This window comes from Triturus cristatus, chromosome 2_2 (genome assembly GCF_964204655.1).
Source record: "Triturus cristatus chromosome 2_2, aTriCri1.1, whole genome shotgun sequence".
Taxonomy (NCBI): Eukaryota; Metazoa; Chordata; class Amphibia; order Caudata; family Salamandridae; genus Triturus; species Triturus cristatus.
The window spans coordinates 242,111,821-242,127,575 of NC_140582.1; positions in this window are offsets into that span (position 1 = coordinate 242,111,821).

A 15,755-nucleotide genomic window follows, 5' to 3' on the forward strand; every position below is an offset into this window, starting at 1 on the left:
AGGTCGGCAGGGCAGGGGGGGACACGGACCCCACATCAGTGTCACCAACTGTCTGACCAGGTGTGGAGGAGCAAGTTCTAGGGGTGTTTGGCCTTAGCATTTTGGGGATGGTGTATCTGTGTGTCGGGGAACCCGGGGCAGGGAGTGGCGGGGGAAGCTCTGGAGTGGTGGCCTGGGGGATGGAGGACGGAGAATTTGCCTTGGAGCTGCGTGGTGGAGGGGGGGTCTTGCTCTTCTTGTGCCGGGGGGACTTGCGGGTGGGCGTCTCGGTCTGACTGTGCCTGGGGGAGGGTGTCCGGGTGTGAGGGGCACTCCCTTCTGTGTGTGGGGACTTCCTCTTCCCCTTGTAATCAGGATCTGCTGGGTCGGTGGGGAAGAGGCCAAGGTCACAGAGGAAGAGCTTCTGGGGGATGGGGTTGCAGGTGAGGCAAGGAAAGGGGGCTGGGAGGGAGAGGTCTCAGAGGACTGTGGAGTGGTTGTGGATGACTGTGTGTGTGTCAGCAAACCAGCCCCTGTGAGTGTGGAATCAGTCCCCTGCGCTTGCTTGTATGCACGTCTAGGCCTTGGTTTGGGGGTTTCTGTGCTTGGGACAGGTAGGGTGCTAGGAATCGTGGGTGGTGCAGGGGTAGGAGGGGTGCGGGACTGTTGGAGGAGGGACACTGCTGCCGTAAGGGAGGAGGCCACGGACTGGTTGGTCCTCTGTAGGGCAGCCATGCCCGAGGAAATGCCCTCCATGAATGACACCAGTTGTGTCAACAGACCTGTGTGTGCATGGAGGACCTTCAGCATCGACGTCTGCCCTACATGGATCTGTCGAAGTAAGTCCACAGACTCCTCACTCAGGGCAGCAGGGGACACAGGGGCAGGGGGTGCGGTGCCTGGCACAAAGGAGACATGCTCACGAACACGGGAGCCCAAAGGGACCTCTGGGATGGGAGCCGATGGGAGGAGGGTGGTGGTGGTGGCGGTGGTGGTGCTGGAGACAGCCTCACTAGCTGGGGTTTGGTGGCTGCTGACACCTGCCTCCACAAGGGAGTCATCCTCAGAGCTGCTGTGGCCTTCAGCTGGGGGAGATGGTGCTGACAACTCCTCTGTGTGGCTCAACTCGCCCTCCATGCCAATGGCTCCACCTGACTCCACTGCTTCTGTCCCTTTAAGGCTCTGTGACTCCTCCTGGTCCGTGGAGCTGTCCCCTCCTGTGGCCGTTGATGTATCTGGATAGGAATAGGAAGTAACAGAACTACATCAGTCACCTGCACCGACTGCACACACCACAGTGAGTACATCACATCACAGGGCAAGCCCTGGCATCATCAGCTGAACACAGCTCAAAGTGCCAACACTGTTTAGGATAAGACAATTGTCATTCTCAACATCAACCATGGCACACATATCCCTCCTTGACTTTCACACACATGTCCATTGCATGTTGGATGCTAACACACCAATGTGCCAACATGCACCACCCACACATTAGTTGTACATGCAAGTGAACATGTAGGAGTATGTCACTATAGACACAGCACATCTCTTGCGACTGACTCAGTTCAGGTGTCCGGATGAAGGGATGGGCAGAGACTTATTTCACATGCTTGGGATGCATGCCAGCAACACACACTATGATGTACTCATGTCCTGATGGGCAAGGCCACAATGGGATGCATGGTGCACACTTGAACACAGCGCAGGCTCACTCATAGCAAGTTCAATGCCATGGCACTGAGATGCCCTGAAAGTCAGTCAACACTGTCTCCTGTCACAGGGGCAGGGTATCTAGACAACAACAATATGCACTGCCTCACAATCCTAGCTCAGGGGTAAAGCTGACTCTGCAGATGACCGGCGCACTTGCCCATCCCATGCAAACAACATATCCAGGACCCAGAAGACCCCACATCATGCAAATCATTCACATGAGTCTCAGCAAACACAAATCCATGTACATTAACACATCACATTCTACCATGCATGTAACCCAGCTGCATGAGGGACACAGTTGCATACAACATTGTGCGCTGGCAGATGATCACACACCTATATGTCACACAGGTCTTGTCTCCCACAGTCACATTGCAGATGTCAGGCTGACCCTCTGAATCATGGACACCCCTGTTGTACGTAGCAACAAGCCACACCGTAATGACACAGAGGCAGACACCTGAGGGCACATCTCACTAAGCACAACCGGCAATTTCATACACAGGATTGGAATTACAGAGTATTACTGAATGCCCTTGAGGGGGCATGACTGGGCAGGACTAAGTGAAACAGTGTTTTGCCCCCGACAGTAGTCAGGTGGCTAAGCAATTGTGACATACTTGATATACATACTCCTGATGCCCAAATATTGGAGTTCCCTGCTGCATGGTTTTGTTTGGAATACCCCAGACACAGTTTGCGAGTCAGACCAGCAATTGGTACACATCTCAAGGGCACACACAGTTCACATGTCAGAAATCAGGCATTGTGTAAACAATTGACCCACCCATGAAACACACAACAGAGTCACGGGACTGGGTATCCTCGTCATTTGTTGCTGGGTGCCCAGCACGACCTGTGTTTGGAAGAGACACACAATGTGATTTATGGTTCTACATGCATCGTTGGTTCACAACCATGACATTTTCTACTTTTCAAACAGATGCCTGCCTGTACACTGCTTTTTCCCAGCTTGTCACAGACAGAGTTTGATATTGTTGTTGGCCATTTGCCAGCATGGTCTTGTGCTCCCCACAACAGAGCCCAGTGTCAGACATCTTGTCAGTCCCTTCCCACTCCCTGTGAGGCGAGTATTGTTCAGTTTGATCTTGCTGGGCCATGTGGGTTGGTGTAGGTTTTCTGTGACTGCGAGTCCCATCATACTCTTGGCTACACTACCCTTCCCAGCATGCCCATGCTTCCTCCCTCTTGACTCTGCTTCCCTGTGAGGGGGTGTGACAGCAATGGCAAGATGGCTGACTGTATAGTCCTGATGTATGATGTTGGCCATTTCCTAGCATGGCCTTGTGCTCCCCACAACAGAGCCTAGTGTCAGACATCTTGTCAGTCCCTTCCCACTCCCTGTGAGGCGAGTATGGTTCAGTTTGATCTTGCTGGGCCATGTGGGTGGGTGTAGGTTGTCTGTAACTGCGAGTCCCATCATACTCTTGGCTACACCCACCTTCCCAGCATGCCCATGCTTCCTCCCTCTTGACTCTGCTTCCCTATGAGGGTGTGTGACAGCAATGGCAAGATGGCTGACTGTGAAATCCTGGTGTTTGTTTGGCTACAAGTCCCAAGTGAGCTCCTGTGCTTCACACAGCAGCACCCAGTATGGGGTATCTTTTGCTGATATTTCAATGAGGTGTGTGTCAATGCATTGTACCCGGTGAGTTGTGTGGAGTTTGTGTTAGGGGGGTGTCTCCCCATGCTGAGTAGTATGGTCAGGGCTGTCAGTCCTCCTTCCCATCATGAAACGTGCTTCCATTGTAGGGTGTGCAAGTTGTCTTTCAGGATGTCAGTCAGCGGTGTCCTGCTTCTGATTTGCACACAAGCCCTAGCAGGGCCTTGTGCTCCCCACAGCAGGAGCCAGTGTCAGCCATCTTGTCAGTCATTTTCCACTCCCTGTGATGTGGGCATGTTTCAGAGGGGTCTTGATGCGCCAATCAGGAGGGGGGCATTATCTGTGACTACAGGCCCCATCATGCTTTTGGCTACACTCACTTCACCTGCATCCCCTCTATTCCTTCCTGACAGTCAGCTGCACTGTGAGGTGGTGTGTTTGTGGTGGCAAACTGTCTGGCTGGGTGTATTTGTTAGTGCCACTGGCTTGCTCTATTTGTTTGTAGGTTGGTGCATGTCATGACACAGTCTCCAGTCACTATGAGATGGCAGGTATTGTGTTTGTGTGACTGGCATACACATCTTGGGATGATTCTCTATTGGTTAGTGTAGCTTTGCTTGCAGTGCATGTTTTCACCGTCCCCTTGCCACACCATCTTGGGTATGTTGTTTGTGTACTCACCAGGCTCTGGGATGTGTGTTAGGCCATGGACGCTCTCTGGTGGTAGGATGTCCCGCACCTTCTCCTCCCAGGTCCTGAAGTAGACTGGTTTGGCTGGAGGGCCACCGCCGGTGCGCTGACTCAAGACGTGATATTTCTCGATGAGTTTCTTGACCCTCCTGCACACGTCATACCACCGGTTCTGGATATCGTCCTTTGTGCGCAACGTTGGTGCTTGTGCGTTCACCTTGTCCACAATCCTCGACCACATCTTGGTTTTCTGTGAGATGGGGTCCTTTGAACCAATGTACCAAACAAATGTGGCTCTACTCTGATGATCTCGTCTACCAGCACTTCCAACTCACTATCTGTGAACTTTGGATTCTTCTTTGGAGGCATGCTGATGGGTGGTTTTGGTGGGGGATGTGTGTGTGAGGGTGCAAGTGATGTTGGTTTGGTGTTGGTTATGCTGTGTGTATGTGTGTGTGCTTTTGTATGAGGTGCTGATGGTGTGTGAGTTGTGTGATGGGTGAGTTGTGAGTGTGTCTGTGGTTGCTGTGTACTGGTGTTTGCTGCTGGCTGTGTCTCCTGTTTGCAAGGGATGATAGTAGTGATTGTAGTCCTTTATATAGTTGGAGTTGTGGGTGTGTCTTTGTCCAATTTTTTGGGGGGTATTTATTGGCTTAGTCATTGCTTGTTTGGTCCTTTTTTGTCTTTTTTCCTTTGTGTTTTGTAGGCATGAAGGAGACGTTCATGTGACGGAAACGGACGCTGCTGTTGTCTCGTGCGGGCTTCTCCGCCTCGTTCAGGCTGCCTGTCTTCTGTGTTTGGTACGCATCGTTCACGGCGGTCTCTATTGCTTGTGTACCCGGTTGTCTGTGCGTGTCGGTCGTACGGCGTGGTCTCCGTGCGAGTAGGTCTGGTTTTACACACTTTGCATCATACTGTACTAATCGTACATCACGGGTACATGTCGGTCGGGTTCATTCCAGGTTCGTGTCGGTCGGTGAAAATCGCGTTGGTTTTCCGGCCGGATCACTATTTTCCCTCCGGCTCGGTCGTACGGCTTGTATTCCGTACATGTCGGTTGAAATTCACTCGCGTTGCATCGTGCTGCACGGGTTGTACGGCGCTGGTCCGTGTCGGTCGATATTCGGTCCGGGTCCATGTCGGTCGGTTCATTTTGCGGCCAGAATCGGAATCGGCCCCTAAATGTGTAGCAATTCCTTGCATATTTTCAGCTTCCTAAATGACAAGATATATATATTCAATTGAAACCATGAATACGAAAATAAGTACAGGTTAGGTTGCTTTTACAAATATACATTTGGAACCATGCTCTTGGACATGGGCTTCAGTTGTGTTGGTCTGAGTGTGAATACATAGCTAATATTTCTATCTCAAATGAGCCAAATACATTGTCTTTTTTAAAACTATTTTTTAAACAGTGGTGTAGGGGTGGTCTGTCCCGGGCGGCATGAGTTTTGGGGTGGGGCTGCCTCCCCGTTCTTACTTGCTGTCTCGGGATGACAATCTCACCCCTACTCCTCAATCGGCCACCACAGTGTCGCAAACGAAAGAGAGTACTCTTGCCAGCACCCCCTCCGGCTCTTCAATGAGGCCTCCGCACGGAGGCAAACGCAGTGACTGCCATGGGCACCCAAGGGGCTAGCTACGCCACTGTTTGTAAATCTATCTGGTTATTCAGGGTGCATAGTAATGGAGGCCTTGAAGGAGTGATTCTGCCAAGGAGCAACCTTCATTAGAACGAATGTTTTGTAACCTTCATTTATTCTACCCATTACAGAGACATCGTTGGGGTGCAAGTTGTGCCCCTTTGTGCAGAGTACATTTCTGTGCCACCCTAATGGACTGCCTGGTAGCCACAAAATTCTATGAGGCAAGGGGAACATGCAGACAGATTTAGGACTTGAGACTTGGGAGCTAGCACAAACCTGATGCAAAGGAGATTGGCTAGAGGATAAGTGATGGGAATAGCCAGTGAGGAGCTAGATGAAATTAGCTGTACTTGTTCATTGTGGTCCTCATTTATTTTGCTGTAGGGCAGCACTGCAGGCCTTCCTGCTTTGCTGCCCTACGGCAAAAGAAAAGGGCAGGAATGCACACTATGTTTCAGATGGATCACTGACAGAATATCGACAGCAAAAATGACGAGCTACAAAAATATCGGGACAAAAATATCGTTGTCCAAAATATCAAAGTCCTATCTTCATAATGGTAAGTACAAAAATATCGCTAAAAAAATAATGATGGTAAAAATATATATATTTTTTTAAATGTTAAAAAATTGTCTAAAATAATTCAAATAATGCATATATTAAAAAAAGATAGTTAGAAGTAATAGAAAATGTTTAAAATTATAAGTAATAAATATATTGTAAAAATATATTAAATCTACATATATATATTAACTTAATATAACTAATAAATATTTATTTTAATAAATGACAACATATTAAAAACATATAAAAATTATATATATATATATATATATATATATATATATATATATATATATATATATATATATATATATATATATATTCACTTCGCTTCTCCCTAGTGCATCGTCGCACCAAACAGGAACACGGACGCTTCAATCTGCTGTTGCCAGAATATTTATTTAATTTGACATGATGTATACAAACGGTGCTGCCTCAGACGCGTTTCGGACACTGGGCTGAGTCCTTGCTCACTTGCTCATATATATATATACATACACCGGTAAAAAATATATATAAATAAAATATATATATAATAAATTAAAATATTAAAATATTTATATGTTTTTACAGTTTCATTTGACACTTCATTAACTGCAATAGTAGTGAAAATGTTGGATAGCGGATGGGATAAAATTACTATTTGCAAGGCAATATGGTACCTGTAGTTTTATGTATTGAAGGGAAGGAATTGTAAGCACACAAAGGGGCGGGGCGATCACACAGGTGCTTAAAATAGAATGGGATCGTTAGGAATACGAATGGTTTCTGACAAGAAAAAGCGCAAAATGCCTCCTTAAGGTACGGAGTTATGTTCAAGTTTATAAGGTGTTATTCACATTCTGGGGAACGGAAAATGTGGGTGTTAAAGTCGCGTTATTCTAAATTTATAAGAATTAGGAAATTGGGATATATCCGACTCAGCATTTATTTAGTGTTATTTGAATTCAGTGGGCTAAACGTTGAAGGCGGGAAGAGGAGAAGCTGCTTGGATACATCAATTGCATTTGTTTTTTAGAACATAGTTAAACTGGTAAATATCTGTGAAAGTACAATCTAACACACATGTTTTACATTTGTAGCTTTACCCCTGAAGAAGAGCTGAGGGGCTCGAAATGCATTGGGTGACACAGGTTATCTTTGGAGGAATACTTATGTTACATTCCACGCTTTAGGAATAAGCTACGTGCATACCTACAGCAGTTAAGGGAAATTATGTATTCATAAGCGGTTTACATGTGACTGAGGAATATGAGTGAAAAGTATAACAAGTGATAAACGTGAATAAATCTCTTGATGAAATGGAACAACTCAGGCATTTTTGTCATGCATATGGCTGTGCATCCGGATTGGGGTGTGCATACGCCCCACTGAATAGAATGGTCTTACTTGTACGTGATGGGCAGTGCACGATTCCGGGCTTGCACGCAAACAGGTTAAAAATGAATCCACAGCGGATAAACTGGATTAAAAGGAGTGCACTCTGTCATTCATTTTTGTCACTCATTTTTGATAAAATTACTATTCCCACTCCAAGGAGTGCAACTGTAGGGAAAGTGTTGGATAGCGTGGGGTAACATTTATTGTTCTCACTCCAGAGAGTGCAACAACATGGAAAGTGTTGGAAAGCGGAGGGGAATAATTTACTATTCCCACTCCAGGAAGTGCAACAGTAAGGAAAGTGTTGGATAGCATAGGGGTAAGAATTACTATTCCCACTCCAGGGAGTGCAACAGTAGGGAAAGTGTTGGATAGCGGAGGTGAATAATTTACTATTCCCAATCCAGGGAGTGCAACAATAGGGAAAGTGTTGGGTAGCGGAGGGGAATAATTTAGTAATCCCACTCCAGGGAGTGCAACAGTAGGGAAAGTGTTGGATAGCAGAGGGGTAACAATTACTATTCCAACTCCAGTGAGTGCAACAGTAGGGAAAGTTTTGGACAGCGGAGGGGATAAAATTACTAATCCCACTCCAGGGAGTGCAATAGTAGGGAAAGTGTTGGATAGCGGAGGGGTAACAATTACTATTCCAACTCCAGTGAGTGCAACAGTAGGGACAGTTTTGGATAGCGGAGGGGAATAATTTTCTATTCCCACTGCAGCAGGTAATTTAGTAGGGAAAGAGTTGGATAGCGGAGGGGAATAATTTACTATTCCCACTCCACGGAGTGCAACAGTAGGAAAAGTGTTGAACAGCGGAGGGGTACCAATTACTATTCCCACTCCAGCGAGTGCAACAGTAGGAAAAGTGTTGGATAGTGGAGGGGATAAAATTACTATTCCCACTCTAGGGAGTGCAACAGTAGGGAAAGCGTTGGATAGCCGAGGGTATAAAATTACTACTCCCACTCCAGCAAGTGCAACAGTAGGGAAAGTGTTGGATAGCGGCGGGGAATAATTTACTATTCCCCTCCCACCATAGTCCCCTATAAATCACACCACCAATGTTGTAAAACATAACACAATTAACATAATTAACACTGAATTAATTATTAATAATAATTAACAAACAATTTAAAAAACAATCAATAATAAATTAATTCACACAAATAACACAAAATAAAATAACACAAATAACATAATTATTAATTATTAATAATCAAATAATAAATAATTAAGAATACATTATTTACAACAATTAACAATATAAAATGTTAAATACATAATTATTAAATAATAACAAATATAAATAAATTAATTAAAATACTCCCCACCCTACTCCCTATAAACCCACAACCCGCTCCTAAAAAACTGACACAATAACATATATACCAATTAAATATTCATAATTAACAACCAATTAATAACTAATTAATAATGAATTAATTAACACAATTAATAATATAACTTATAAATACCTACATATTAATTATTAAACATTATTAAGTAATTCATTATAATTACCTTACTTCCAACCCTATTCCCCTATAAACCCACAACCCGCTCCTAAAAAAATAACACAATTAGGATATTTACCAAATATTTGTTATTAATTAACAACCAATTAATAACTAATTATTAATGAATTAATAGATACAATTAATAATGTAAAATATTCAATACCTAAATAGTAATTATAAAAAATTATTAATTATTTAATTATAGTTAATATTCCCCTATAAACCCACAACCCGCTACGGAACGAAAATGCTGAATTTACTTACAAAAAATCAGTAACTTCTAAAAATGTAACACATATATTCAAAAACAAATGCAATACTTCCACTAAAAAATAAAACGCATACGTTACAAATACACACTAAAATACATAACATTAAATAAAACGATATTTTTAACAACTATATTTTTGCAAACGATATTAAATACTTCGGGCCCGATTCACAGAACTAACTTAAGACAAAATCCTAAACTTACTACCATTTTGGTATTCACAGAAGGCACTTACTCATTTTGGTATTCACAGAAGGCACTTACTCATTTCGGTATTCACAGAAGTTAGGAGTCCTAACTTTAGGACTCCTAAATGCCTTCTGTGAATACCGAAAGTCTTAAAATTAGGATTTTTCTCAGTTTAGTAGTAGTATAGTTAGGACTCCTAACTTTAGGACTCCTAAATGCCTTCTGTGAATACCGAAAGTCTTAAAATTAGGATTTTTCTCAATTTAGTAGTCCTAAATTTAGATTTAGGACTACTAAAGCCGATATACGGCTAAATAATAATGTTTCTCGACATCAGTGGGTCAATGAGAAAATAACATATATGGGCTAAATAGAATTTTTGTTGTAATAAAATGTAAATAGTTAACATGAAATGAGTAAGTGCCTTCTGTGAATACCAAAATGAGTAAGTGCCTTCTGTGAATACCAAAATGGTAGTAAGTTTAGGATTTTGTCTTAAGTTAGTTCTGTGAATCGGGCCCTCAGATTATGTGAAAACGATATTACTTACCTTCTGACTGTAGATATTTTTGTATGTCTATATTTTGGACTCGATATTAGTGTTAGTCAATATTTGCAACTCGATATTATTTCTGTTTACCCTATAAGATACGGTGCATTCCTCTACTTCTTCCCTGTGCTGGCGCACAATGGCCTGCTGTGCATCAACGCAGTCCCCTTGCACCATGGTGCAAGACTGCCTGTATTGTGGGGATGATTATTTTTGTGCAGGAATTGAAAACTTCCTGCACAATTTACAATGGTCAAGTTTTTTTATTCCATTTCTTGCCCCTCTTGCTGCAGGTTACTCTTGATTACATATTTTGTCCTCCTTTTCCAGCCACGCCTTCGTGTTGGTCTTTTTTTCCTTCCGGAGGTTTGCTCTTTCCCCCTCGTAGCCATGTTTGGTGCATTACTGGGAATTCCTCCTGAAGAGGAGTCTTCATCGACGTCGAGGTATTTGCATTGTCTTCACCTGAAGACTTGCCACCAGTTACCTCAGATCCTGATGTTTCAACTCTTGTTGTTATGAGGGTAGATTTTGTTGCTGCCATTGCTATCCTAGCCCCTTCGAATTTTTTGGCAAATGTTAACACTCAACTTTGGGCATAATCACAGGCGTCCCTCTCAAATTTTTCTTGTTTGCGTTGTTTGATTTTCATTTCATATTTCAATAAACATTTTTTCATTTGTTCTTTAAGTTCTTCAACTTTCTTCTTGTCCTCTTCCTTGTCTTTTTTGGCTTCTAACTTTTCAATTTCATGCATGGCCTTATCTCTATCACTTATTGGTATGTAAGAGCAAAGAAAGTGATACTTTCCTACTATTAGTACACTAGCTTGTGCAAGCCGATATACAGCTAAATAATAATGTTTCTCGACATCAGTGGGTCAATGAGGAAATAACATATATGGGCTAAATAGAATTTTTGTTGTAATAAAATGTAAATAGTTAACATGGAAAAGTAATGTAACTTTACATGTTTTGTGAATAAAAAAATGCTCATATCATGATACGAGTGATTTGATTGAAATGTAGAGGAATAATACATGCATTTTTGACTATTCAAATATGGCGGGTCATTCCGTAGAAATGGGATGTCTGTCTTTGTTTATAATGCCCTCAGAAAATCATGTGATCAATTACGTATGCGGAACTTTTTATAAAAAAATGCCGTAGTTTTGGCGTGTTTGTGAAACATATGACTAAGGCGCTTGCCGAAACGCATCATGTTTTGCTAACGGAATAAAAACGGATGAAATACAACCCCCTGAGAGTGCCTATTTTCTGGAGATTAATGGAGAAACGAGCAGTGATTGATTACGCGGTTGCACCTCCGCGAGCAAAGGCACTCATCCGTGAGTGCGTTAAGCAGGCGCAAAGGAGCAGTATATATATATATAAATTCACTGAAAAAACCATAGGTTTCACACATGTTATAGTTAGCGGAAATTTTACTGATAAAAAACCAATGAAATTCCCCCGTTATAGTTAGTGCAGGCAACTATAACTCACGCGACCGCAATCCTCTGCTGATGCTAATACTGTATTTAGACACTTATTTGCCCATGTCTTCTTCCATACATTTTTAGCTATACATATATTACAAATATTTTTTTTTCATAAAGACACATATGTCATCAGCAGAAGATTGCGGTCACGTGAGTTATAGTTGCCTGCACTAACTATAACGGGGGAATTTCATTGGTTTTTTATCAGTAAAATTTCCGCTAACTATAACATGTGTGAAACCTATGGTTTTTTCAGTGAATTTGCAAGGTTTTTTAAATGCTAATTCCTAACTATAACGTGTGTGAAACCTATGGTTTTTTCAGTGAATTTATACGGTTTTTTAAATGCTAAGTTACTTTACGCCATTCGTGGCGTGCGCGCCCACTTAACGCAGTTCGTAACGTGCGCGCACGGTGCGCTTCGCGCACCGTGCGCGCACAGTGAGCACGCGGTGCGCTTCGCGCACCGCGCACCCACTTTACGCAGTTAGTGCCGTGCACGCACGGTGGGCAAGCGGTGCGATGACAAAGCAAGAAAGCACGTCAACAAATCTGTTTCTGCTTTCCTCCGTGACTATGGTATGGGTGCCATTTACCACAACAACTTGCGTTATGACATGCAAGACATTTATAGAGGAGATGGTGTGCACTTCAATGATGAAGGGAACAGAGTCCTTAGACTCTGCATCGGTACTTACTTGTAGGTACCACTAAAAAATCATTTCATAAACACAACGGCTCTTTTTAGAGCCCCCTAATATCTAAACACTTAAATCTGAATTTCATTTTTTTTTTTTTTTCTACCGTACGCTTACCGTAAGCTTACCGTACGCGTACCCCGTGATTTTTTTTAAAATCAATAAATGTTTTCTTTGTACTTTACAGTCCTTCTTTGACCCCCTCACAAATGTAAGGGGGTCTGTAACTCTCCTCATTGCCCCCTTTTCATGTTTTCACTCTTTTTTTTCTGAGTGAAACACACAAAATGGCGGCCGCCGCTTCCTGGTTTCGGCCGATTCGAATGTTTACTAAGATCTAACAGCCAATCAGAATCGCGCTCGCGCACGCCACCGTACGCGTACCGTAAGCTTACCGTAAGCGTACGGTAAGCGTACCGTAAGCGGGCTCAGATATATATATTGATTTAAAGGCTATTTTCTCAGAATCTACTGAACAGATTTACACCAAACCTACAAAAGGCACTTCCTTGACCTAGGGACTACCTCTCTGCCAAATTTCTAGTAATTCTGTTCAGCCGTTCGGGCTGTAGCTCGTTCTAAAGGTCCTATGGAAAAATGCATGGGAAAAACGCGTTTTGGGACCCCCCTTTTATCTCAGCCCCCGCTTGACGTATCCCCCCGAGACTTTCAGGGTAGGAGCGGAGCGTAGCGCCCCACCTATTTTGAGAAATTCGCGAGGATTCATCGACCGGCGCCAAAGTTATTCAAAATAGAATGTTGCGGATTTCCTATGGAAAAGGGGTCCTAACTATAACTACCTACTGGCGACCGCCAGTAGGTAATATATATATATATATATATATATATATATATATATATATATATATATATATATATATATATATAGATTACCTACTGGCGGTCGCCAGTAGGTAGTTATAGTTAGGACCTATTTTCCATAGGAAATCCGCAACATTCTATTTGGAATAACGTTGGCGTCGATTGATGAATCTTCGCGAAATTTTCCAAACTTTTGGCCAGCTCCGGTCCGCTCCTAACATGAAAATTTCACAATGATTCGTCAAGCGGGTGCCGAGAAAAAAAGGGGTTCCCAAAACGTGTTTTCCCCATGCATTTTCCCATAGGACGCAGCTACAGCCCGAAGTGCTGAACGGAATTACACCAAATTTGGCAAAGAGGTAGTCCCCAGTTCAGACTCGTGTCTTTTGCCTGAATGGTGTAAATCCGTTCAGTAGTTCCTGAGAAAATCAAAAGTAAAATCACATATATATCTGGGCGGAGCCTAACCACACATCTCATCGTGAGATCTGATTGGCTGTCAGCACTTCATCCAAGAAGTGTTGGCAGCCATCTTGGGACCAATATACATGATAGCACCTCATTAAAAAGCATTGCAGTTAATAGAAGGTTTTAAGACTTTAGTTACATTATAAATCATTTGTTGATGGTACCATACTCATTTTAGGAATTGTGGTGTGTTCTAAGGTGATTTTACCATGTGGAAAAGCCTTCTGCTGTGATATCATGAATCATGTTTGAGAGAAAACTATTTTCTCATGCTTTTCCCACAGAGGTTTGGAAGGTGATCTATAAGCTAAACTGAGAGTATATTTTCTGTAAATTCACATTATCTTTCTCAGTCATGTGAGAATGAAGTCTGACATTCTCAGTAAAACATGTACATCCAACAAGGGCAGAGACTGTCAGTTGATTCTTTTGTGTTCTACTGCAGCCTCCCAGAGTGTTCTAAAGAACAACTAGAGCGCTAACAGTCCTACTTATGACAAACGTATGGCACACCTGAAGCCATCTTGGTTGGAATAAAGTGGTAACTCTTAAAAGATTTAATTTAAAACGGAACAAAATGAGGGGTTCATTTTGCCATAGAAAGTATGCTTAGTGCTGCAGAAAGAAAAATTAGGGCACATTTTGAGTGACTTCTCAAATCCTCTTCTATTTCATTAAAAAATTCTGACATGCAGACTGAAATATGCACTTTCAATACCAGCAGCAGACTTCCCTGGTGAGCAGTAGCTTTACTACAGTGATCTAATAAGCAACTAGAGTGCTAACATTCAGAATTGATGGCAAATGTGTGACACATCTGAATGCCTTCTTGATGGAACCAAAGTAAAAAACTGTAAGTATTTCCTACTGACGAGACTGTAGTAAATGAGGAAATTAGGAAACATCATAACACATAAGTCTCCCAAAATGGCCACCAGAGACAAAAGAGCCCAAATGTAGCCCAAATATCACCCAGATATAGCCCAAGTATAGCCCAATGACAGAATGTCCCAGAGTGTTCTAACGCACAACTAGAGCGCTAACAGTCTTACTTATGACAAAAGTATGGCACACCTGAAGCCATCTTGAATGGAATAAAGTGGTAACACTTAAAACATTTAATTTACAAAGGAACAAAATGAGGGGGTTCATTTTGCCATAGAAATTATGATTAGTGCTGCAGAAAGAAAAATTAGGGCACATTTTGACTTCTCAAATCCTCTTCTATTTCTTAAAAAAATTCTGACATGCAGACTGAAACATGCACTTTGAATATCAGCAGCGAACTTCCCTGGTGAGCAGTAGCTTTACTACAGTGATCTAATGAGCAACTAGATTGCTAACATTCAGAATTGATGGCAAATGTGTGACACATCTGAATGCCTTCTTGATGGAACCAAAGAGAAAAACTGAAAGTATTTCCTACTGAGGAGACTGCAGTCAATGAGGAAATTAGGAAACTTCATAACAAATAAATCTCCCAAGATGGCCATCAAAGACAAAAGAGCCCAAATGTAGCCCAAATATCACCCAGATGTAGCCCAAGTATAGCCCAATGACAGAATGTCCCAGAGTGTTCTAACGAACAACTAGAGCGCTAACAGTCTTACTTATGACAAAAGTATGGCACACCTGAATCCATCTTGATTGGAATAAAGTGGTAACACTTAAAACATTTAATTTACAAAGGAACAAAATGAGGGGTTCATTTTGCCATAGAAAGTAGGATTAGTTCTGCAGAAAGAAAAATTAGGGCACATTTTGACTTCTCAAATCCTCTGCTATTTCATAAACAAATTCTGACATGCAGACTGAAACATGCACTTTGAATACCAGCAGCAGACTTCCCTGGTGAGCAGTAGTTTTACTACAGTGATCTAATGAGCAACTAGAGTGCTAACATTCAGAATTTATGGCAAATGTGTGACACAGCTGAATGCCTTCTTGATGGAACCAAAATCAAAAACTGAAAGTATTCCCACTGAGGAGACTGCAGTAAATGAGGAAATTAGGAAACTTCATAACAAATAAATCTCCCAAGATGGCCACCAGAGCCAAAGAGCCCAAATGTAACCCAAATATCACCCAGATGTAGCCCAAGTATAGCCCAATGACAGAATGTCCCAGAGTA